General features: G+C 36.0%; 1 protein-coding gene and 1 non-coding gene across 2 annotated transcripts in view; one reads left to right on the plus strand and one right to left on the minus strand.

Moving 5' to 3' along the window:
- RNLS (renalase, FAD dependent amine oxidase) overlaps positions 1–26101 on the plus strand; it is a 234321-nt gene that overhangs the window by 51516 nt on the left and 156704 nt on the right. The window lies entirely within an intron of this gene.
- On the minus strand, positions 14100–14206 carry LOC121153533. Its single transcript, XR_005883413.1, has one exon. It is a non-coding gene; the product is annotated as a U6 spliceosomal RNA (small nuclear RNA).

A 26101-nucleotide genomic window follows, 5' to 3' on the forward strand; every position in this document is an offset into this window, starting at 1 on the left:
ATCCCAGTTTCCAGCCACAGGACCCAGATGTGGTTAAAAACCCTCCAGATGATCTGAAGATCATTCAAGCTTTCCAATGACTAATGTGAGGGATGAGAAAAATAATGATTTTCTGTTTTGTTTAAACAAACAAACCCTAAAGTGTTTTCTTTGTCCAGGGATATACCCTGGTCAAATGGGAAGAGAACTGGGATGAGAGCTAGTACTGGATGTAGCTGCACTAACCTGTTTCCCGGGTACCCAGTAGAAACTGAGATTTTCTGTTTGTAGCTACTGTGGCTATTGAAAGAAATGATGCAATTATACCTATGGACTGACCTGTGCAGGGTGAACTCATCCCTTCCCACTCAAATCAGTGATCCCGAACCCCAGATTTACCCTTGATTTTAATTTTCTACCCGCATATAATGTAGCTACTACATGCAAGACACTGTTAGTTATTCCAAAGCTTTTGCAGTTCAGTCTAATGATAAGATGAACAATAAGCCAAGTGTGCCAATGTTTATTCCATTATAATTTGTTGTCAGAAACAAAAATTGTATGTTTTGAGGGTTTCCAATATGACTTAATAACCCAATTTACATAATAGAATCCTAGACTTATATTTTAGCTAGTTTTTTTCATATTGATGTATTGAAATAATGTTTTCTCTGATATTAATGCATGAAAGCGTATTGTAGGGAATAGAAATCTGTTACCTGCAGGTATAAATGAACAGATGCATGCTGCATTTTGCCTGTGGGTTATATTATACATATTCATGTTTCTTACTGTTATGAATAAATGTGTGTTCCTTTTAATGCCAAGCTTTCTGAAAGCCTTTTTCTAATGTATTTTAACAAACAGCTTAAATCTTAAATTTTTAAGCTGTTGCATTGAGGACTTGTTTTCATCATGGTCTAAGTTGGCTGAAATGCCAATGAAGAAGCATCCAAAGGCCTTTCTGTTTGGCAGTGCTAAAAAGAAAAATCTTTCTTAACCATGTTTTTTTAAAAAAACAGCTTTTAGTTTAATTTCATTTGGGATTAGGGTCTGTCCTAGTTACATACTTCAGCAAATTAAGATTTATAACAGGAAAATCTTCGTATTAGGCAGAGCTATAATCCATTCAATTTCTCGTACAAAATTTAGTATTCTTTTTCAATTGCTTTGAGAATTGCCCCTCAAAATCTTCTTATGTAGGCAATCAGTTCTAGTTAGGTTAGAAAATATCTGTTAAATTAGAAAAGTATGTGACTGTGTTTGGCATTTCACTTTTCCCAGTTAACTTAGACTTTCAGGCATTGTGTCTGTAAGAAGTCAGAGAAATCTCTTTAATTGAATGGCGTATGTGTCTATGTTAAAAGATTATGGAAATAACTTTTTAAATTTATCAACATTCCTATATATGTATGTTGTGTGTGTGTGTGTGCTTGTATTTATAAAGCAAAAGAACATTGTCAGTTTACATTATATACCACATTAAATAAATAACAGTATAAATCTTGGAGAAATCAGATTTTCAAAGCATTACTAAAACATTAAACCTTTATACATGGCCTCAACTGAATGATATTTTTCCCTTTTTATAGCCATTGTTATGGACATACAAGGGGAGTGTTGATTTTATTAATAAATGGTGCATCAAATAAGTGCATTTTAAAAAAAAGTTGATACACTTCTTTATTATATGAAGTTTCTAATAACAAGTTCTGTACACAGGGCAATAGATTTATGTGCAATGAATTTATAATGGTTTCCCAAATGTTCATATTTAAATATCAACCATTGTGAAAGGAGTAAAGCTCTCAAAGGTTATCTTTCTGATTAACAGCTTTCACCATTCCTAGCTGAGTGATTTTATGGTCTGTCAGGGAAATTAACCATGTCACCTCTAGATCATAGCTATTGTAATATAGGCAGAAAATAATTTCACACATTCAGTCTTATTTTGAAATGAAAAACAGACAAAACTTGATTCCACTTAATGATTTCTGTAATGTCAAATATATATTGACTTTGCCAAATCTGTAGGGAATGAATAGTTTGTCAAAGTCAGTTTATAATTTTTAGTACAAAACTACAGCTGTCATCCCATATGAAACCTATGACCATAAAAACACTACCAAGGACTTCATGTCCTATGATTAATTTTTCTTTTTTCATAAAACCATTGAGTACGCCATTGTGGTAAATTTCATCCTGTAAGAAAAACATCTCTGAGAAACTAACTCAGTAGTAAAATAGGAAATAGTAAATCAGAAAAATACCAGTTTTCTATGCAGACTAAAAATTATAGGGACTTCTCAACACTCTCCAAAATGAAATACTACAATGAGTGTCTGTGCCTCCTTCAACTTGAGTGGCTTATTACAATCAGACTAGCTTCTCATATCATGTAAATCTACTATAGTTTATAACTTAAATCTATGAGAATTATAACCAAGACTCTTTTCCAAGCAAAATCAAATTTAATTATGTGTTTATATTGTAATCTAGAGAATAGAGATTTCACTTTAAAATGATCTTAATCTCTTGCCCTGAGTGGAATATAAAGAATTATTTTTTCTTAGTGGTGACATACTTGCTAGGATACATGAATGCTCCCATATGTCTCTTACGATCCACATCTAAATACTCCTACCTTAGCTATCCTTATTTTATAGATAAATTAGTTTGATAAGGTAAACAAAATACCATGCTGGCTTGCTCCCAGTTCTGTAGATAGAAGTCAAGAACAAGGTATTGATAAGCTTTGATCATTTGATTCCTCTCTTTCTGGCAGGCAGTGGCTGCCTTCCGCCTGTGGGGTTTTTGATTTTGTTTGGTTGGTTGGTTAGTTTGTGCGTGTATCCCAGTGGCTCTCTGTGATTCCAGATTTTGCCTTATTGAATGATGCCAGTCAGTTGGGTTAGGGTCTCTCTCAATGGCCTTGTTTTATCTTAATCACATCTTTTAAGGCCCTATCTTATATTACGGCCACATTCTAAGGCAGCTGTGTTTGGAGCCTTAACACTGGACGTTTGGGAGTGTATAGTTCATTCTTATTATTATTAATATTATTATTGGAAAGGCAGATATACAGAGAAGAGAGACAAAGATCTTCCATCTGCTGGTTCCCTCCCCAAGAGACCCTAGAGGCCAGAGCTGTGCCGATCCTAGCCAGGAGCTTCTTCTGGGTCTCTCACATGGACACATTGTCCCAGTTGAGGTGGAACAGCAAGTAATGGTGGACTATTAATATCTATTTGTGGAAAGGGAAGAATCTGTAAGATATATGGTGAAGTGAAATAAAAATGTCAAAGATTAGGTACACCACCATTTAGCTATACTCTCTCTAAAAGAAAGTGGTAAACATTGGAAAACAAAATTATAGCCTGTAATGGGGGAAGTTAATCTATAGAATAGAGTGGATATTTGAGAATTAAATGTCTGAAAATGATTTAGGCGGAGTGTACATACATATTTTTGAATATTGAATTCTACATTTTTAAAAACATAGATTGGTTGGACCACAAAAACCAACCCAAGAAATGTGAATGGTGAAGGCAACATGAAGGCCCAAAAGGAACACAATAGTACATTAATTATAGACTGAGAAGGAAGGGAAGATGGGTGAAATGCCTGAAAAAGAATTGAGAAGAATGATGGTAACATGATTTGAAAACACAGAGAAGCAGTTTAATGAAATAAGGAAATCGGTATATGTCATAAAGAAGAAATTCTGTAAGGAGATACTTGAAAAAATATATTAGAAATGAAAATCAATAAATCAAATAAAAAAATGCACTAGAAAGCCTTAATAATATCTTGGTGGGTAACAAGAAAGACTATCCCATTTAGAAGATAGATCTTTTGAAGTGTCTCAGTCAGATGAAGCGAAAAGTTATACAGATAAAAGCTATTGTCGAGAATCTATGGGATACTATCACTTGGCCAAATATATAAGTGTGGCCGATTGGGGAGTGAACCAGTGAACAGAAAATCTTTCTCTCTGTCTATCCTCTCTGTAAATCTGACTTTCTAATAAGAAAAAATGTGAATAAAATCTTAAAAAAAAAATAGAAAACCCATTCAGTGAAATAATAGAAAAATTCCCAAATTTGAGTAAAGACAAACATCGGAATACAGGAAGCACAAGGAACCTCAAATAAATAAGATTAGAAAAGATCCTCGCCTTGACGCATTGTAATCAAAGTTTCAAAAGTAAGACACAAAGAGAATATCCTAAAGTTTGCAAGAGGGAATGCCAGATCACCTTGAAAGGAATTTACATCATCCTATAAGATTTTCAATAAAAGTTGCACATGCCAGGAGAGAATGAAGAGAACCAGTCCATGTCCTAAAAGAAAAAAAGAAAAAAGAAATTCTTCCACTCCAGATTTCTTAAAAAAAAAAAAAAAAAAATTAGGGTCTCATTCTCACAGTAAGGTGAAATAAACATCTAAGATAAGCAAAAATTAAAAAGAATTTGTCGCCACCCTCCCTAGGAACCTTACAAATTCTCCAATTAACAGCTATAGACTGACAAAATGCATATGTATTTTGACTACAAAGTCCATTATTCACTAATAAAGAAATAAACAGGTTGAAAATGAAAGAATGGAAAAGATATTACATGCAAATGGAATTGGAAAGGGAATTGGGGTGACAATTATCAGACAAGTAGGCTTTAAGGCAAAAATTGTTAAAAAGAGGAAGAAGCTTATTCTGTAATGATTAAGGGATCATTTTGACAAGAGGATTAGGTTATAGCTAAATGTATATGTACCCAATGATAGGGTACTTAGAAAGACATAAAGTCCAATGCAATGATTGGAACTTCAACACCCCACTTTCATCAATGATTACGAGTAGTTGACTGCTGAGAACTTGCTCTATACCAGAATTTTCCCAACTTTGTTGAAATATTTAGTACACTACATGCTATTTTTTTTAATTCTCATTTTTGTGTTTACAATAATGTATACTCTTTGGTAGTGAAATTTACCTCCCATTTTAGAATATGCACTTTATTCTTTTTCATTTAAATATTGTTACTGATTTCCATTTAAGGTTGATTTTGCAGTGCTGTTTATAAAAGTAAAATGTTTGAAACAATCTGAATATCAACAGTTGGCAATTTGGTTAAGTAGATTATTGTACATTTTACGTATTATGCAAAGGTTTTCTGTCAACTTTCAAGGGTATTAATCACCTCTATGTTAAATCCAGTGTTAATCTTCAGGCCTTCATTGTATTTAACCTAGGTCACTGTTGTGCATAAATCATTGTTACTCCTTAATAGTCTTCACTGACCTCAGGGTATCTTTACTCTTCAGCCTCTGTCTTCATTTTCTCTTATCTTTTGGCCTATAAATGTTGCAATATGTCACGATTTATTGCAATATTTTTTGCTTTACCTCGGTCGAGACCCTCCACATCCAGTCTCAGAACTTTAAAGTCCCAGATTTCTATCATCTGCATGGATTTATCCCCTGAACTCTGGTTTACCTCAGGAATTCCACCTGCTTGTCTAATAAGTACATCAAACTGAAATTATCCAAGATACATTTCAGAATCCCCAGTCGCAATTTCGTCCTCCCATATTCTTCCCTAGGACAGACAATCGCAATTCTGATTTGACTCTGCAGGTCAAAAACCTATGGTGTTATCCTAGACTCTGCTCTTGCACACTCCAGATGTTCATCGTCCAGGGAGGGAGGAGCTGTGCCAGTCACACTGACCTGTGTGTCACTGAGAGCTGACTCGTCACAGGTGAGGAAGCCAGGAACCTAGCGATGGCTGCCCTGTGGCAAGGGAGGTGGCCATGTCCCCAATGCATCCATGCATTATTCCTCACCTTCGTCTCCATTCACATGTCCCCATTGCTTCCACTTTATACCTCAGTTTTATGTTTTAAAAGTAGACATTTTAACTGTATTACCTCATCATCTTTTTATGTAGATTAAAATTTTAAATTATGTAAGGTGCCTGTTAGTGACAAAAATGGGCCCATAATGAGTATTGTTACTTTGCCATTATTTGTTTTGATTTCCAGTAACTCAAATCTATTGTTTTTACGATAGATTACTGCTATATAGTAGAGACAGTGCATCCTTACTCAGTGAAGCGTTTTAGGGACATGAGCGGTTTGGCCAAACTTTTATTCTGAAGTTACTTATGAGTCAGAGAAAATTTTAATTGACACTATTACCTAATTCTTTGCTGGATTCAATAATTGAAGAATTTAAAACATTTTAAAAGCTTTTTCTATGCTATTTTTGCAAGTTTATGTCATAATAGTATGCATTATTTGCCCAAATATATTTTTTAAATTTCCTAAATATGTAATCCTATCTTCTGTCACATGGAGCAGTTACATATTTATTAGTCCAAGTGTACATTTAATTTATATGAATATTGTTATTCTAATGAAAAGCATATGGTTCTCTAAAGATTTAGAATAAATTTGACCATTTTATAAAATGTAAAATGATTGAGACTTCCAATCTTATTTTCTAAATGTTCATTTCTATCAAACTTCAATAAGCACATGTACTTCATAAATTAAAATTACTTACAGTGGTCATTTGGAATAGTTGGAAAGGATTCCGTGAAAAATCTATCAGAATTGGAATGGACGTTGATAGGTCATCTTGGCAGAAAAGCCCTAAATTATTCCAGGTCAATGATAATGATTCTTAATACTTTGAAACATATTTGAGGAAGAAATGATATATGGCAGTTGGTGTCTTATTTTAGTACTTATTAATCGTAAGTGTGAGGAAATCTGTCCCTACAGGTGTGACTCTTTAAGCCTCACTGCCTCCTCCCCCTGCACCGGGCCTTTATTGTGTCCTTGGTGGAAAATGGATCCTCTGCTCAATAACCATTTGCATTTGTTCTTCAGTTCTTTTCTTTCATTTTTCAAACTAAACTGTTCTTAAAGTGACAAAGTAACCATTTTGTAGCAGCTTGTAAAAGACACTCAAATGCTTACACTTTCATTCTGAATTCAAATGAGATTAGCAGCGTCCTTTCCCTTTGCGTTTTCTTTCTTTCTTTCTGCCATTAATTCTGTTACTTAACAAGTACTTCCTCCAAACCTACTCACCCCAGTCCCCAATAGGAAGTTTTAGGAATGCAGTGCTTTAAAAAGAAGTGCCCATCATCTATTTTCTTACAGAACTCATGTACAGGCGCATTTCTCTCCATTCTTTGGAATCGTGGGCAGCAATTACCTGCCCATGTGTGTTGAAGTCAAAGAGTAGTCTTTCGCAAAACTCATGATCATTCTTAGAGAAAAAGACATGACACATTCATCTTCTTAATGAGACATTGAACATCAAAATGCTGTGGGGTATTTTTTTTTTTTTTTCTGTATTACTTCATGAGGTAAAACCTAAGGAGGAGTTCAGTTCTGGAATGTGGGAGAAAGACTCCACTGAGCAGTACTTGGTGAGGTTTATTAACCAGCCCTTTTGGAGCTGGTGCATTGGCATAACAGACTAATCCTCTGCCTGTGGTGCTGGCATCCCAAATGGGTACCAGTTTTAGCCCTAGCTGCTTCACTTCAGATTCAGTTTCCTGTTAGTGGCCTAGAGAAGCGATAGAGGATGGCCCAAGGCTTTGGACTCCTACACCCATGTGGGAGATCTGGAAGAAGCTCCTGACTCCTGGCTTCAAACCAGCCCAGTTCTGGCCATGGCAGCTATTTGGGGAACCATCAGATGGAAGGAAACCCTCCCTCTCTTCCTCCTTCCTTCCTTCTCTCCCTCCCCTGTTCCCTCTTCTCTCCTTCATTCTCTCTCTGTCTCTCTCTAAATCTGACTTAAAGTAAAATAGAACTAGTTCTTCTGTTCCTCCTCCTGGGCCACCACCAAAGTGAGTCTAGCTAAGGAAAAAGTTGTTTTAAAATTATTGTTTCCCAGCACTATGGGGAACTGTGTAGTGCCATTGAAAAAGGATAGAAAATGATAGTAGATCAGTAAGTGGGGAGTTAAATTTACAGAATAAGCTAACAATAGGAGTATTTGACACAGTCATTGCTAGAGCTTTTTCAAATGCCAGTTTATTTTTGGGGGAGGGGGAGTTGTTTTGTTTTTTGTATTAACAGTATCTCAAAAGGTCATTCCTTAGATGGATTAGAATAATGGAGGAAAAACAGTGAAAGGGATATAGGTTTCCACTGCAAGATAAAAATAAGGTCTTTCACTTCACCAAACTATACAGAAATTTAAAAATGACCATTGGCACTGATGACATCAAAGTATTCCTGTTATCAGCTGTTAATGCCACACAATGATCATCACCAAGGACTCACAAAAGACTGAGAAGATGCTAGTGAGGGCCGTCAGGATCATAGGAGACCCTGATGCTGCTTCTCAGCAGCAGCAACAAGCTGAGCCATGTTGTTGGAGCACATACTGTTGACCTGCGTTACACACTGTGGCCGAGACCTTCGTTTGTATTAGCTTATTGAATAATCACAACATTACCCATGTGTTAGGCAGTTACTGATAACCCCATCTCAGAGAAATAAAGGCGCACAGGAGTGATGTCCTCTCACTGTGTTCCACAGTGTGTAAGTAGTGGGTTATTCAAATTCAGGGAGGTAATGTGTGTATAGTATGCAATCATACCCCCAAAATTAGGATTATTCTCCAGAGTCCCTGACCTTTTGCCTCACACCACAACTGTCAGTTTCAAGCTGTTCATCACTTGTAATTTGTTGTTTTCCCCAAGTCTAGTATAGATGCAGCTGGCAACTGAAGACAGGGTAAGAGTCTTAATAAAAGGCTTCAAAATAATGTTTGCTTATAGTGGAGAGACCCTTCCAGATTAAAATTTAGATTTTCAAAGAATGGTGATTCATTTTGCAGCTGCGATTGCTAACTATTAACTGATTAACCCCTTTGACTGTTGGCTCTTTAAAGTTACAGAAATATCCAGTTAATCTCACACTTACCAATTGTAGAGACATTGGATTTACATATAATCACAGCTCAAAATGATGCTTATGAATGTAATAACCGGTTACATCTTTGTATCAGTAGATTCAGTTTCCTAATGGCCAGTAATTTTTAACTCTCGATGTGTGTGCATTGAAATTAAATATTCAGTATGATCTTTTGAAGTTTACATTGGAAAGTACTTCAAAAAACTATCAGCACAACAAATTATAATGTACTGCTTCTCTTTTTTTAATGTAATCCTCTGTGAGTTTTGCTCCTTACAATTCTTTCATCGGTGCAGATGTTAGCAGCTCACATGGGAAAGCTAAAAAAATACCTCCTCATAAAAGCTGTGGAAGAAAGTTAGCAATAGTTCATGTGTTTTAATTTAGGGAAAGTGTATTGCTATTGGTGGTACAGTTGCTCAAGAAAGTTGATTGTAAAAGGAAAGGTTTAATATTTCTATAACTCTGACCTATCATTGCACTTTCTGGTTGATTTGTTTGCAGCTGATTTGTTTTAGAGATGTTACATAAATCTTTCTGTTGTGCTTTTCAATAGATTTTCTGAATTACCAGGAAAAATATTCTAAGAAAATTATTACATTTACATATTATACTCATTTTGTTTGCACATTGTGTGTGTGTGTGTGTGTCTGAATCTTTGGGGAATATAGGCCTCAGACTGTGTATCCATATATAATTATGTCCCACATTTCCCCTCATAGCTCTTGATTTGACTGATGGCTAACAGTAAATATATATAATTATTCTTTCATGCAACTTGGCCGTTAGCAGTGATTTTCATAGCCGTAATTTTAACCGCTGAGGCTGCAAGTCAAGATTCATCACTTTTATTAGGATGCCGAACCTTAAAGGCTTGTGGTTGATGGTGTTGTTAACTCTGTGCATTTCTTAGACGGAAAACTGGAAGTACAGCATTTTTTAATATTGCCCACATGTGGGTGGCTATAAAATACAGGAATGAAAAGTCAGTAGCTGACTAACCAGGTTCTCTCAATCCACTTCAGTGATTAAACATTTTAGTGGCTTCAGGCTGTTTTAATTTTTGCAAAAAAAAAAAAAAAGAATTTATAGAATATTTTGTTCGTTGACTTCTTCATTTTTGGTATTTTAGAAATCTCATTTTTTTCAGTATGTAGACTTTTTTGCATTAATTTTTGTTCAATTTCTTGTGAAAATGCTCAAAATTATACAAACATTGAACCATGGCATTTATATGTCCTGTGCCTTAATGTATCATTTGTTACCAGTATTTCAGACCTTTTTCCTTTCCATCATGTTTTTTTCCTTTCCTTACACCTTTTATTCATTTTGCTTTGTTTTCTTGAACAATTTGAAAGTTGTACACTTAATGATATTTTATGTATTTTAACATTCATTAGCAAAAAACAGATTATTCTTTTTTATAATCACAATATAAGAAGTAAAGACTACTGTATACTATAACTAGCATGTAATCATACTTAAACTTTATCTTAAATAATTTCATAATTTTCTTCTTCTTTTATGTTTGGGATCTGTTTAAATACACCCAACATGCTAGGTTGTTCAGTTGCTTAGACTTTAATCTAACAATTTCCTCCCACGAACTTCCTGGCTCCATGTTTTTTTCTTTGTGGTCTTGAATTATTTCAAGAATTTAGGGCAGTTAATCATCTGGATCTGTTGCACTGTTTTTTGATTAAGCTTTGCTAAAACAATAGTCCTCAAACTTCTGCTTCTAGAAGGTTTGTTAAACATAGATTGCTTTCAGGCCCACCCACTAGGCTCTCAGTAGCTTTGTGTTGGAGCACAGTTCACTGGCAATGCCAATGCTTCTGTCCAGGAACTATACTGTGACAGCTGTTCAACATTTGGGACACAGGTAACGTGTGTTGTATTTATTGCAACACAACGAGGGCACATTATGAAAGCGAGTTGCCCTTGTAATGACAGAGTTTGATCATTAGGTTAAAATGATGACTAGTAATATATCTTTGCATTATAATGCTATATATTTTTTCTTTTTTTGTATTTATTAAGTTATTGTGACATGATTCCCCCAAATTAATAAGTGACCTGTGAGGAAAAGAAATTTGTGTTCCTAAACAACCAACTTTTAGCATACAGTGATCTTTCTTAACTGAATCAGCTGTCATTATTATTGAACAGTTTTTGGACCACTGTTCACCCGTTCTTCTATCCACTCTGGCTTCTGCCCCAAATAGTCCCTTCTCTCTCTGCCTTGTTTCCTTTTTTCCCTCCCTCGCCCTTCCTCTTTCACATACATGTAGTTTCAGTCTCATATTCTCTCTCTCTGTCTCTCTCTCTCTCACACACACACAGACTTCATTCTCTCTCCCCTTCTTTGTCTCAGACTCATCTATCTTTTGAGTTTAGTTATATTTATTCATTTCAGATTTCAACAAAAACATTTATTTCTTTTACTTTCCTCTTTATGCAAAATATTATATGCATACTCTGACAATTTTTTTCCTCTTACCCAGATATCTGAGGCTCTAATGATGGTTCTAGATTATAAGTCAATTTGTGAAATTATAACTACCTATTGTAAATACCTATTATAAAAAGGGATTGTCTGAAATCTGCTATATAATTTCTCCTAAATGAAGACTATAATCTTATTCCAAAGAAGGGAATTTATAAAATTAATAAAATTTATTTAATTAAAATGCATAAGGATAGCGATCTAAACATTTTTTTTAAAGATTTATTTTATTTTTATTAGAAAGGCAGATATACAGAGAGGAGAGACAGAGAGGAAGATCTTCCATCCGATGATTTAGTCCCTAAGTGAGCGCAGCGGCCGGTGCTATGCCGATCTGAAGCCAGGAGGCTCTTCCGGGTCTCCCATATGGGATCCCGGGTGTGCAAGGCGAGGACCTTAACCACTGCGCCATCGTGCCGGGCCCTAAAAATTATTTAGAGTGAGAGAAATGAGTAGAGTGATCAGTTAAAAAAGTTTGGCCACAAGTTGTGATGTTGGATAATGAATAGATACTGTGGAACTCAATATTATTCAATCCATTTATTCTTGTTGTTTTGTTTTTTCTTGAGCTGTATCACTTGTGTCATTAAAATTTTTGTTTTTATTTTATTTTATCATATAGAATCATATTAAATACATTGTGTACATTTTTGAGCCTTTTCCATATGAAAAGGTAAAAAAAGAAATATTTTTAATTTTCTATCTTTAAAGATTTATTATGGAAAGGGAATATAAGCACTTTTGTTCACTGGAAAGAAAAAGATCTGTTCTTCTGATAAAGTTTTATGAGTAGTCAAACAGAATATTAGGTTCCTAAAATACAGTCTTTTTTTTTTTTGGATACAGTTACAGAACTTTAGTATGCATAAGAATCATGTATAGAGCTTGGTAGAATGTCCAATATCTCAATACTTCTCATAATAATTTAGAGTGCCTTGGCATAATTAAAAGTTTACATTCTAAACCCTCCCTAAGTTTCCAGTTCCAGTGTATCTCATTGTGATGTACATTCTTCTATGTGGATTTGCCTTGAGAGCATTGTCACAAACGATGGATTATCATAGTTACAAAGATTCTAGGCTGTGTTTCCTACAGAAGCTTGCAAACTAGCAGAGAAGGGCAATGTTCAGTAAGTGCTATAATAGGAATAAACAGCGCTGGACTAATTCCATATTCTCTTGCTAGCTGACAGTAGCAAGTGAGGATCATGTGGGAGCAATTTGTTGTCTGGATGAGTTGGAGTAAGGGGGAACTTTGAAAATGTAGAGGAATATACTATCATTTGTTTTTCTAAAGAATTAAATATTTCAAACTCAGCAAGTGCCGAAATTTTCTTTTTTAGATGATGTATTTGATGAATGCTAATTGACTGTAGAGGTAATTGACTATAGAGGATTCAGTATATTTTGAAAACAAAATGTACAAATGGCAAATATAGTATAAGATGAGCACACTGCAGTTCAGAGGATCAAGTAAGTTCGGTATCATGGTAGACCTTAGGGAAGCTCAATTGCAATAGGCAGGCAAATTTAGCATTTTAATTTTTCAGATCTATTCTGAAACGTTCACAAATAAGGTTATTAAGAACCTAGAAGATTGAGAACCCAAGTGTCATTATCAGTCTGCCTCATTCCTGAATTAAAATGTTTTCTATGTAGCATTTTATACTCTTCTGTATCTGCTGTGAAATTTTCACTTTTTTTAACAGCTGAATTTGTGATGATACCCTTGTTTTGGTAAAAAGAATACAGCTTTAAAGGTGATGACTTTTACAACTAATTCATAGCTGTAAATCATGTAACATATCCATAAGTGGTCAAATGCTTTATCTTTTAATGTAGAATTCAATTACTACTGATGGTGCTATTTTTTTTTTCTAACACTAGTAAGGCAAGAGAAAGCTACTCCTTGTCAATCAGTGAAGTTAGCAGTACTTACTTATTGTTGTATGTGTATTTAAAATACATTATGCAACATGTACCAGCTCCTAAATTAAGACTATAATGTTATGCCAAAGAAGGGAGATTTTAGGGTACTGGAAAGCAAATTCAGTTAATCCAGTTGCTAGACCAAGTTAGATTATATGTCATCTGCTACTATTCTGTTTGTGATGAATGATTCATCTCTTATCTTAAATGTGGAGAATCCAACGATTTTTAACAGCCAGGCTGAAATCTTTCAGAGGTAGTGGGTTATGAGGAGTTGGGGGATTAATCCTGATGATGGACAATTACATTCGTCCCCATTTTGAAAGAAATGTCAGCACTAAATAGAATCACTTCCTGGTGTGTTAGCAGTGTTCAAGAAGTGCTTTTTGTTCTGAATGAAATCAAAGAAGGATGAAAGATCTCTCTTGCATGACTTTGACATTTTGAAAAGTTTGGGACTGGATGATTACTTTTAAACTTGGGATTTAAATCTGTATGATATTTCCTCATGACTAAGCTAGGGTTCTGCTTTTTAAATTGTTTTCCTGATGTGAAATTATGTCCTTTGCTGTAAAATATGTCAGAAGGGACATAGTGTGGCTTTGTAATATTAATTTGGAAGGGTTACCTAATGAAGGTGATGTTTGTCGAGGAGTCCCAACAGTTAGAAAAGTAAATTTCTCAACACATATGTTGACACGTGTGAAATATTCTGTTTCTCATCAGATTAATTTTTTTTAATTGAAAAAATGTGGAATGCTTCACAAATTTGGGTGTCATCCTTGCACCGGGGCCATGCTAATCTTGTGTGTATCATTCCAGTTTTAGCATAGGTGCTGCCAAAGCGAGCACTCATTCACTGTTTTTAGCATCATTCAGCAATTCTTGTCTGAACCATACCCAGATAAATCTTATTTCTTTAACCAGGACTTAACTGTTCTTTCTCTCTCTCCTGAATGGTTCCTTGAAAACAGTTTTATAACTCTACTGTATTCAAAGTTTCTTTCAAAGTTTTAGTTAGTTGACTCAGAAAAAAAAAAAAAAGAAGGAAGAAAGAAGGAAAATCTTCCGTTGGTGTAAACAGAGACCTGGTGTTGTGCCTCTCCCTCCTCGTCTTTGGACAGGTGCTTGTTCTCTCCCAGAACTTTTACTGGATTAAGCTATCAGTTTGTAATAGAAGATATTTCATATGACATTTATGGTTTGTCCTAGATTTTCCTCTGTCTATAACTAGTTTTCAACAAAACTTTTTTTTTTAAATGACCACACTCTCAAATCCTTCCATTTACAAATCTTAAATTTAGGCATTTCATTTTTCTCTTTGTTAAAGACTTTTTCCTTTTTCTTACTGTTTTAAATCCATGGCTCTTGGTCTCTAAATCTGCTATGGCCTGTTTATATCTCCTTTATTTAAACTTCTAAAAACCATCATCAGGGCTTTTAAAACTTCTTTCAGTATGAACTATTCTAATTTTAAGCCTAGTTTCCAGTGGTTGTCATTTTTGTTTTGTTTTTCTTGAAATGCAGTTTACCACCAATGGGCTAATTCTGTACTACTTGGGTCTAATCCTTCTGCTTCCAGGGAACTGATTTGTGTCCATTGGTCTGTGTTACTGTTTTTAAATTTCAGTTGTATTTCTCCACTGTTTGTAACAAGTTCACTTTGTCTTAAAAAAAAAAACTTAAAAAATTGGTTATTTTTGTATTGATATATTTCCCAGAACATTCAATTAGAGGTTCTTAGTATGTTTTCTTTCCCACCTTTTAGAATTCGCTTTCCTCTTGTGGTTTCTATGGCTGTGTTTATATTCCCACAAAAGTTCTCCATGGTGTCCCTCATAAGAAACAGAAGGTACCTTGCAGGGCACAAGCTTGAGATCTTTCCTGGCTACACATCATAGGAAGATGCTTTCTTGAACTTACCTGCTACATCCTGAGCTGTGTTGCAAATATTTGCTTATCCCAGTGGAAATCTTTCTCTTCCCTGCAGTCAAATGTACCTTATACAGACTGCTGGGTATTGTGCATTTCACGTGAGAGAATTCTGCAGAACGTGGCCATAGATAGCCTAAGAGCCTGTGAAGTCGTGTGTGTAAATTTGTGTGCTTTTCAGAGATGGTTTATAGTTTCACCGAATTCTCAAAAGCATCCCTCTTCCCTTTTTCAAGTTCTGGTTCAAGTTCATATCCTCCAGGATCCAAATCCAGCCAGGCAATTTGGCTATTTCTTCCTCTCTTCCCTCCTCTCTTCTCTCCCTCCTTCCCTCCCTTCCTTTCGTCTGAAGAAGCAGGTCGTCACTTCACAGATTCTTCCTTCTGCCGTGCCGTTCCTGGAGCACATGCTGAGTTTACCCTTTGCCAGGTTACCCAAATTCTGAATAATTTCCTTGCCAGTTTTACATCCTTTTGTTATAATATTCCAAAGAACTGTTTTTCAATTCTCAAATCTTGTCAATCCCTTAATTCCAGTGGTTTTAAATAATGTCTTGGATTAACTCTGTTGAGCAATTGCTCTCCTTTTTTCATTGACAGATAATTTCAAGTGGTTTCCTCTTAAAAATGTCTTTGTGGGGGTGCTTCTCTCCCAGAAAGTGCATAAATGTTCTTTCCGCTCTTCCTTCTGTCCCCTTGGCCTTCTGCAACCCAGCTGGAAGGCAAAACAGAGAAGTTAAAAATGTGTGTCTCCTTTCCTTTTCTGTCTTCTGCATCCCCCTTCACAACTTTTAAAAACTGCTTTCCTCTAACCTGCCCCAGTTTTTCAGATCTGTACTCTTTCCTCCCTTCAAAGTTTTCACTTCAAGCTGACACCTGACATTTATCAAAATCCTGAACCTGAAAAAAAAAATGCTGAGATCCACATTTGCAAACTCTTTTATTTCCACCTCTGTTGCCCTTAACCTTGCATTTCTTGTTAGGCAGGCTTTGCCCTTGTGTAACTTCAGTAAGATTGCACCGTGCCTCCCTTACTCCGGCCTTTCCTCTTCCTCTGTCGCCCCTTCTATCCACACACTGCCTTCTCTCACTTCTGCTACTACTTTCTCCCCTTTCTTCACAAATTTCTCTCCTTGCTCATTCCCCACTGATAGTCTAATTCCTCCTCTCTCAGTATGTTCCACTCTCTTAAATGAAAGTAACTTATTTTGACAGTATCCCAAGGAGGTAGTGAGAATAGATACAGTGCGTACTGTATTTTACCAAGAGAATAATAATAATGGAAGCTTGCAAAGTTTAACCATCTAACCCAAACTCTCCTTGTCATATTCAGTTTAGCTAATGACCTCCCTTCCCTCATGGATCTGCAGGTGGAGATAACAAACTGAGGCTAATGTCCTAAGAACAACTATATGCACCCTTTCCAGAAAGATCAATTTCATGTTTTTACAACAAACCATGCAAAGCTTGAAGAATTCCTGAAAAAAAATCTTTGTCCAGAAGTTGGACCAGTTTATTATTTAACATTACTTAAAAAGAGCATATCTAATTTAGGTAATGGAAATTTTCCTTTCATCAGTGAGAATTGAACCTGTCATAAGAGAGGCTGTTTTAATTACTGTGGAGCACTGTTTTCTTCACATGCTGAACTGAAGGAAAGTCTTAGCATATATGAAAGCTGAAGTGAGGATGGTGTCTAGATTATACAGACATAGTGATGGTGTGAGTGCTCGAAAATTGTTTGCTATATTCTTTTTCCTTAAAGATTTTTAATTTTTTATTGGGAAGGCAGGTTTATAACAAAAGAGAGACAGAAAGATCTTCCATCCACTGATTTACTCCTTAAGTGGCCACAACAGCAGAGACTGAGCTGGTCCTAAGCTAGGAGGCTGAAACTTCCTCGGGGTCTCCCATGCAGGTCCAGGGTCTCAAGGCTCTGGGCCATCTCCAACTGCTTTCCCAGGCTGGGAGCTGGATAGGAAGCAGAGCAGTCAGGATCCAAAATGGCACCCCTATGGGATCCAAGTGAATGCGAGGTGAGGATTAAGCCACTAAGCCATCATGCCAGGCCTATGTGTAGTATACTTTTAAGAAACTGTAAAAGGACTGCAGAGTAAATAGTTGGGTGTTGTCTTATTGTCTCAAATGTCTGGCTGTCTGTTGAATTAAAAGGACCCAAACTTCAGTCTGTTGTAGAGAAAGAGTTCATGACTGATTTTAGTAAACATCTAGCAGAATTACCTCCAGATTACACCACTCATATAGCAATGGGAATGAAAATTGAGCCAAGCTCTCCAAACCCACATCTCTTGCTCTTTTGATGTATCTCCATCATCACTGGTAATATTACTCCTTGAAATTAGTTCCTCTGCCAGGCCAGATTTCATATGGATCACTCATATTGATAAAGAAGCAATTTTCAAGTAATCTCGAGTCTCTTCAGAAGCAATACAACAAGTATTTTCTTTAATTACAACTTTAAGAAAAAAATTAATTTGAGAAGCAGGGAGAAAGCTTCTGCCTGCTCTTTTACCTCCTAAATGTACAAAACAATCAGGGTTGAATCAGGTCAAACTCAGAAACCAGGAACTCCATCTGAGTCTCCCATATGGAAGGGACAAAACCACTTGAGCTATAATCTGTTGTCTATTCAGGGTGGGCATTACTGGGAAATTGGATCAGAAACAACTGAACTTCAAATAAATGATTTAATGAGATCTAATGGAAATAATAAATGGGATTCCATTCATTGTAAGATTTTTACTGATTTAAATCACTAGTGTTAATGCTTTCTACTTTTGCTGTATCCCTCACTGACTCAGAAGTGCCAGAAGGGTCAGCATGAAATGTTTTACTAGTTGTTTAGGTGAGCAAATATTCAACCTGTGTACTATGTGATAAGCAAGTAGAATCCTCTAACATTTTTTCATATTTTTTTTTACAACCCAGTTGTTAATAATTTTCCAAAATACTTTTCTATATAATTTCTTACTGTGGAAATCTCTCTCCACTGAAACTAATAGCAGTACTGTTAAAATCTGAGTATCCTTTCAAAATCTTTTACCATTAATATATGTGCTTATCAGAATCTACATGTTCACTGTTTTCTTTTGTGTGTTTCTACTGTTCATGTCACTGCATGGCTCTTGGTATTCGTATTATAATAGTCTCACAATGGGCAATAGGTTTTGTCACAGTTTAATTTTAGGGTTAGAAGTCAAAACATAGTCACTAAATTGTCTTCAAATATTTTCCATCTTGTTTATGATCAGCCAATATTCAGAACTATTTAGGAAATTTTTATGAGCCAATTGTCAGTGGTGGTAAAAAGTAACATTCATAAATATAACCCAGCCCCCATTACAGTTAAGGAAGCAATGAAAACATTTGGGATTTCTGCCTATCAAGATTTGACCCTATTATCAAAGGTAGGACAAAGAAGATAGGAGAGATGAAAGGAAAGGAAATTATATTATCCCACAAAACAGACCTGAACTTGTAGGTATATCTGTGTAATATAAGACAATAGTATTGAACTGTGGTAGAAAAAGATAAGAAAATATGTCCGACCATCTTAAAAAATAAATGCTCAGAGAATAATACGAGACTCTACAAGAGAACAGTTTGCTGAGTGTTAAAAAAATCATAGAATATTTAATGTCATACCTATTCATTGACCAGTAACTCATGTTCTACTTATATACTACTTTTTGTTCTTAAATATAATGTCTGTTAACATCAGGTAATGTGCTGCATCAGATGGGGGAAAACAAGATTATAATGTGCTTAAGCTTCTATTAAATATCCATTTGCCACATTAATTATCTACTCTGCAAGGATATCAAAAGATCTGTCATTGATGGAAAAATTTATAATACACATAACCCCTATTAAACAGCCATTTATTATCTATTCTAACTATACATCAGATTATCATGAATGGTTCATTTAAAGATGGCTTACAAATATATACCTGCCAGAGCAGACATGATGTGTTCTGGTAGGGTAATAAAACATGAGAGTCCATTATACTGATTTGATTTACCATATAATAGAAAAAGTTGAGCACTATAAAATGTCAGTTCATGTAGGTCACACTTGCTCACAAATGTTTTGAGTCATAAAGTATACTTAAATTGCTTCATACATTTCTTGCAGTTTTTATAAATCTCATACTCAAAACTTTGAGTACAGAGTAGATTGCTATAAATATTGAGAGAGAAAATAGCATTTCTCTGTTGTAGTTCCGCTTCCCCACTTTCAGGGAGCATCTAATAATCATTTTAGTCAATATCTGGGGATGACAGGGTTGAAGAAGAATAATTGGATACTTGTTCATTCACATAAAAAGGGCAGAGGCTGCCCTCAATACCCACCCGTGGGACATTTTCTGACATTTCTTAAGAGGACGAAATACTGTCCTAAACATTATGCAAAAATTAAAGCAGGGATGAAGGAGGGGAGTGAAGGGATGCGAGGAAGTGGGAGGGGGTAGGTATGGTCATCTTCATAGTACTGCACCTCTGAACTACATGAAATTTACTCTCTATATATTAATAAAGATTAAACAAAAACACAGTGGAATGTCTTTCCGAGAGTGTACCCTGGGAAGTGCTGAGTGCAGAGGCAATGGGACTGGGGGCCAAGGTGCTGATAAAATGCATTCAAGACGTTCTTGTACATTCTGTTTTCATTAGGAAATACACAAAGCATATTAGTGTATAAAAAGCTTTTCTATAAATTATTTAACTTTCTTTTTTTCAAAGGATTAAATTTTTAGCCATTATAACCTCTTACGTGTTTCACTTTGATCCTTTTTTAGAAATATTTTTTCATTCTAACATCGATTAGCATATTAAGAGAAGTAATATTCTCTTATAAGAAAAAGGGGGATGAGATCTTTTCTTCTTTCGTTTGTGTCCCCTGCTCCTCTTCTTCACATCATGACCACCTCTTTGAGATCTGCTGTGTTTTATCAGCATCCTCACATGTAGCCAATTGTATTTCTCCTTTCATGTGTCTCTTAGGCGTATGGAGAGTGGATAGAACATTTTTCAGCAATATTGGTTAATGATGAGAAAGCTTAATAAATAATAGAGTACACTGCTGAAAGTTAGTTTTCATTTAATGAGGTTTTTGAAATACAGTCCAGACTTGTTAGACAGGCTTTTTGAAAATGGTCGGTAGTCACTTGGTCATTACTAGCTTTAACACGTTCATAAGATAGTGGAAACTTTTTCTACCTTAGTTCAACATCCTAAGTTTCTGTGACATTCAAAACACAAGTCCTAAACATTAGTCCTGAACATTTTTCGGACTACTTTTTTATAGTTCTAGAACTGAAAATCCTGACCTTCTGAAGGTTTCCTCTGTGTACCCAAGCCTCATCCGAATAGGATTTAATAGGGCCCTAACTCAGGCCCACTCCCCTTCCAGGACAAGATGATAAGCAGGTGCAGGAATGCCACTGTCATCTTAAAATATGCATCATCTGACTATGAATGCTGAAACCAATGCCTTTTCCTGTCTTTAGTTCATTTTACAATCAGTGGGAATAAAGGCGGTCTGGGAAGGTCAAAAAGAAACTTAGTGTGAGATGCCAGAGAGGAACTTCTACCATTTTCATTGTTACCTGAAGCCAAACTGACTGTTCCGCTCCACTTCTTCTTCAACAACGAAACGATGCAACTTGTCATTCACGCGTTTGCTGTGACCAGACGTCATTTTTCAAACCCTAAAGGTGTTTTGTATTTTGTTAGAGATATGAAGATTCGTATGAAATATTTTTATGGCACATTGTAGCAGGATACCATGGAAAGCTGTCAGAGTTATAATTCCATCTGGGATGAGGTTACATTGTTATTTCATACTTGTCAGCCATTTTATTTTTCATTTTACATATAATTGGAATTTACCTACATTTATTTTTTTTGGTCTGCAATAAAAATATTTCCACTAAGGATTTGAAATAACCTGGTAGGACTTTGACTTTTTTTTCTCTCTCTCACCTTTAGGTTTTACTATATTGTAGCTTGTAGGTACTTAGTATGCTTATTCATATAGATGTCACTTCAGGAAAATGTAGAAGTAGTTTCAAGTAATAAATGACTTACCAATTTTGCTTCTGATTTTAAGTAAGAAACTGATACATAAATGCTAAAGAGTCTGTATCTGATCAACTGCTCATTAAAATGAATGAATGGGGCCCAGTGTAGTAGCCTAGTGGCTAAAGTCCTCACCTTGCACATGGTAGGATTCCATTTAGGTGTCAGTTCTAATCCCGGAGACCGTGCTTCGCATCCAGCTCCCTGCTTGTGACCTGGGAAAGCAGTTGAGGATGGCCAAAAGCTTTGAGATCCTGCGCCTGCGTGGGAGACACAGAAGAAGCTCCAGGCTCCTGGCTTCAGATTGGCTCAACACTGGCCTTTGCGGCCTTTAGCTAATGAATCATTAGAGAAATTATCTTACTCTCTGTCTCTTCCTGCTCTCTGTTTACCTACCTTGGCACTAAAAATAAATAAATCTTTTAAAAACGTGAACGAAGGAGACTCAGGTGTTTGACCTAGCAGCTCAGACAACCCCCTCCCAGGTTGACTTTGTTCTTAGTTTGTGTTTCTCACTTCAGCTTCTGTGCAAAACAATGTAACAGCCCAAGTAATTGGGTTCCTTGCACTCACATGGGGGACAGAGTTGAGAATAAACCAATAGACAGCATTCTCTCTGTGTATGCGTGCTTCTCAAAGTAAAACTAGAAATTTTGAATGATTAAAAAAATCATATTAAGTCATCCTTGAGAAGTCTTTTCTATTTTTAAAGTAGACTGTTACTGCAACTTGCAGTACATTTATGCTTAGGAAAACTGGAAGTCATTATTCCTGCCACAAAGTATGCTTTACATTTTCTAATCATAAACAGTAATCGTCATCTTAAAAAGCCAAATAGCTTTCTATTTAATTTATTTACAGAATTATGGCAGTGTTCACCTCATGCGTTCTCAGTTCCTATATGTTCATATGGCAGGAACTCATGCACACGATTTTAGGAAATTGAGCACAGAAAAAAAATATTTTAATGAAAATTACACAATAGAAAATTTGGTTACAAATAAGCTAACTAAATGTATAGTGTATTTGTTTCTTTCAAGACAACCTCTATTTGAGATTTTATAAACTTCTAAATAATTCATGAGAAAATCCACTAATTCAGTTTCTAAAACTATAGCTTGCTTCAGAATCAACAAATCATATCATTTGGATAGCCATTAGTAGAGCAATTGAAATTAGCATTTTTGAAATATTTTCCCACTGTGAGGTCCAGGCAAAGAACCATAGAGAAAGTTCACTGTTTAAAGGTTTTTGAGAGCCTTTTCCCAATACAGCTGCTCCCTCATGCCATTCCTTGGAGCCTCCTGGCAGTATCTCATCTCTGGTTCCTCAATAAAGGAAATCAATAACTCATAAAAGTCAATGGTGCAATCATGACTAGACTTTTGAATTTTTCTTCTTTTTTTTTTTTTTAAATTGCAACCTGCCTGGTTTGTTCTAGTGCACAAAAAGCTCCAGGAAACAAACTGATAGTGAAAACATGATTTAAATCAGATGAACTAAGGTTTACCATTCTAATATACTTGGCCTCGGGTAGAATTAGCTAACTTATGCATCCCTAAGTCAGGACTGGGTCATTGCTGTGGCCCTCCCTTATAGGGTGGTGTGTGTGTGTGTGTGAGAGAGAGAGAGAGAGAGAGAGAGAGAGAGAGAGAGAATATGAATATGGGAAACTTAAATGATGGGCTCTTTCCTATTAACTTTTAATTTGAGTTACCTTGGGAACCATAAGGTCTATGTTCATTTTGGCCTTCTACTTGTTTACACAATGGTAACAGCTTCAATATGCGTATGCTCTTGTATTCATATTGGCCTCATTACACAAAGCATTGGCTGTAATGTTCTTGTACCCAATTTATTGCTTGGGTCCATGTACCTGGGTACCATGGTGATAAAGTGCTGTTGAAATATATAAGCAATCATCTGGTGTGCTGCAGGATTGATTTTTTTTTTTTCCTTTTCTGGACAAAGAGTAGTCCTCTTAAAAGCAATGGAAATAATAGGACACCACTGTTTGCTTTATGTGAATAGCAGTGACAAAACAAAGATGCCATTTAATTAATGACTTTGCTTAGACAATGACTATTTCCAGGGACCGAAAGTATTGAAAACCTTACTGACGTCTTCATGTATAGAACACAGCCCTCTTTTTCCTCCCGGTTTGGAATTGGGAGATATTGAAAAGAGAGATCTGACCTTAGGTCTGTAACGGAACCCTTGGATTTCAAGGTCAGAACACTGCAGAAGGAAGATCCTTATTTGATCTTCATTGGTCTATCCTGAAGAGCACATCAGTTTAAAAGAGGACACACGGTCTGAACTGACTGCAAAGAACCTTTTGTTTTTCAAGTGTTTTAAGTATTCAGATGCATAAATTTCATTTTGAAAATTGGCAACTTTTCCATTCACAACCACGACCCAAATTCCTCCTTCAAACATTTAATTGAAGGCACAGTACTTCACTTTCTGCTTTTACTTAACAGTGTGGCACACTCATTTTTTGTGGCAGTAATAATGGAAAATTTTGCTTTTCTACATTTGTTGCTCTATTAGCCTTCAGCCTCTTTCTTCGTATTAATTTAATTTCTCATTTTACTTTTTCATATTTTAATACTTTTTTTTAATTTGCATCTTGGACTTTTGTTCATACTCACTTCATTGAACTTCTTCTGGCCCTTGTTTTAATTGACCAGATTCATTGAATTATACTTGAAATAGATAACTTGTACATATTTGAACTGTATAATAAGTTTTAAATGTGTGTATATTTGCAAAGCTATTTATAAGAGCATATCCATCACTTCCAAAGATGTTATTATTATTCTTTATAACTCATTCCCGCTCCTATTCTCCAACCAGTGAACCGCTTTCTGTAAATAGGCTTCCACATTCTAGGATTTTTATACAAATTAAATCATACAGTATATATCTTCTCTTTTTGTCTCCTTTTTTAAAAAAAGATTTATTTTTATTGGAAAGTCAGATATACAGAGAGGAAGAGAGAGAGAGAGGAAGATCTTCCATCTGCTGACCCACTCCCCAAGTGGCCACAATGGCTAGAGCTGAGCCACTCCAAAGCCAGGAGCCAGGAACTTCTAGGTCTGCCATGCAGGGTCCCAAGGCTTCGGGCCATCCTTAACTGCCTTCCCAGGACACAAGCAGGGAGCTGGATGGAAAGCAGGGCTGCAGGGATCAGAACTGACACCCATATGGGATCCCAGCACACGCAAGGCAAGGACTTTAGCCACTTGGCTACCATGCCAGGTCCAGTCCTTTCCTTTTTTTAAGTTGCCTAACAGTCCTTTCCTGTTTAAGTGCTGATTTGTATCCTTTGTGTAGATACACATCTGTCAATGGGAATTTAGGCTTTCCAGTCTGGGGCTTTAACAAGTTAGTGTGACAAGTCTTTGTATGTTTTTCTAAGTATTTTCTTTGTATATATTTCCTTTCCTGTTGAGTACATTCCTAGCAATGAAATGGCTGGATTATATGTTAGTTGCATCCTACTGTTTCAAGTAAATTTTCCCATTATTTTGCAAATGCTTTCCCATTTTGCATTCCCACCAGTTGTGGGAGAAAGGACAAGTTCCTCCATTTTGCCAACGTACTCTACTAAGTAAGTCTATCATTTTAGCTGTTTCAGTAAGTGTGCTGGTATCTCACCACATTTTGGGGCTGTCCTCCACTGCTTTCCCAGGCCACAGGCAGGGAGCTGGATGGGAAGCGGGGCTGCTGGGATCAGAACCAGCGCCCATATGGGATCCCGGCGGGTTCAAGGCGAGGACCCTAACCGCTGTGATACCGTGTCAGACCCTATCTCACCACATTTTTAACTTATGTTTTCCTAATGATTAAAGATACAGAGCAACATTCCTATGTCGGTCTTGGTAAAGTGTGGATTAAATTTTTTTTTTGGTGGGGTGTGGAGTAGTTTGTTTCTGACAATTGAGTTTTGAGTGCTTTTTACACATAGTATAGATTCTCGGTCCTTTTTTATATACTTAATTTAAAACATTTTCTCTTCATCTGTGGCTATCTTTCTCTTTCCTTAATTGTGTTTTGAAGAACAGAAGTTTCTAACTTCACACCACATTTTATATAGTACCACTTTATTTTAGCACTTTTTAATTCTGGAAACAGAAATATTTACTATTAAAGATTTGCCTTGAATCTTATTTAAAAACCAATGTGCCTATTTGTTAAAATTTTTATTAGCTTTTTTTTAAAAAATAAATTTATTTATCTATTTGAAAAGCAGATATAGAAATCAGGGAGGAGGACAGAGAGCGACAGATATTTTTCATCTACTGTTTCACTCCCCGAATGGGCACGGCAGTCATTCTGGGCCCAGGCTGCAGCGAGGAGGCATCAGCTGCTTCTCCGATGCGAGTTCAGGGGCCTAAGCGCTTGGAACTTGTTCTGCCGCTTTCCCGTATATCATGGAGTTGTATTGGAAGTTCAGTAGGTGGGATTGGAATTGGTGCCCACATAGGAAGCCAGTGTGGCAGGTAGTAGTTTTATGCACTGCACCACAGGTTATTCAAATATGAGTTATAAACAGACTATTCAAATATGGCTAGCCTGCAAAATGGTCTGCCACCTAGAACAAAAATACTGTTTTCAAAGTAATGATTTGTAAGGTTAATTATAGATGAATTAGACATATATTTTTAATTGTGTATACTTTTACCCAGCCTAGTATGGGCAGTGCC

Source organism: Ochotona curzoniae, unplaced genomic scaffold (genome assembly GCF_017591425.1).
Source record: "Ochotona curzoniae isolate NIBS_2020 unplaced genomic scaffold, NIBS_Ocur_1.0 contig_2692, whole genome shotgun sequence".
In the NCBI taxonomy this organism is placed as follows: domain Eukaryota; kingdom Metazoa; phylum Chordata; class Mammalia; order Lagomorpha; family Ochotonidae; genus Ochotona; species Ochotona curzoniae.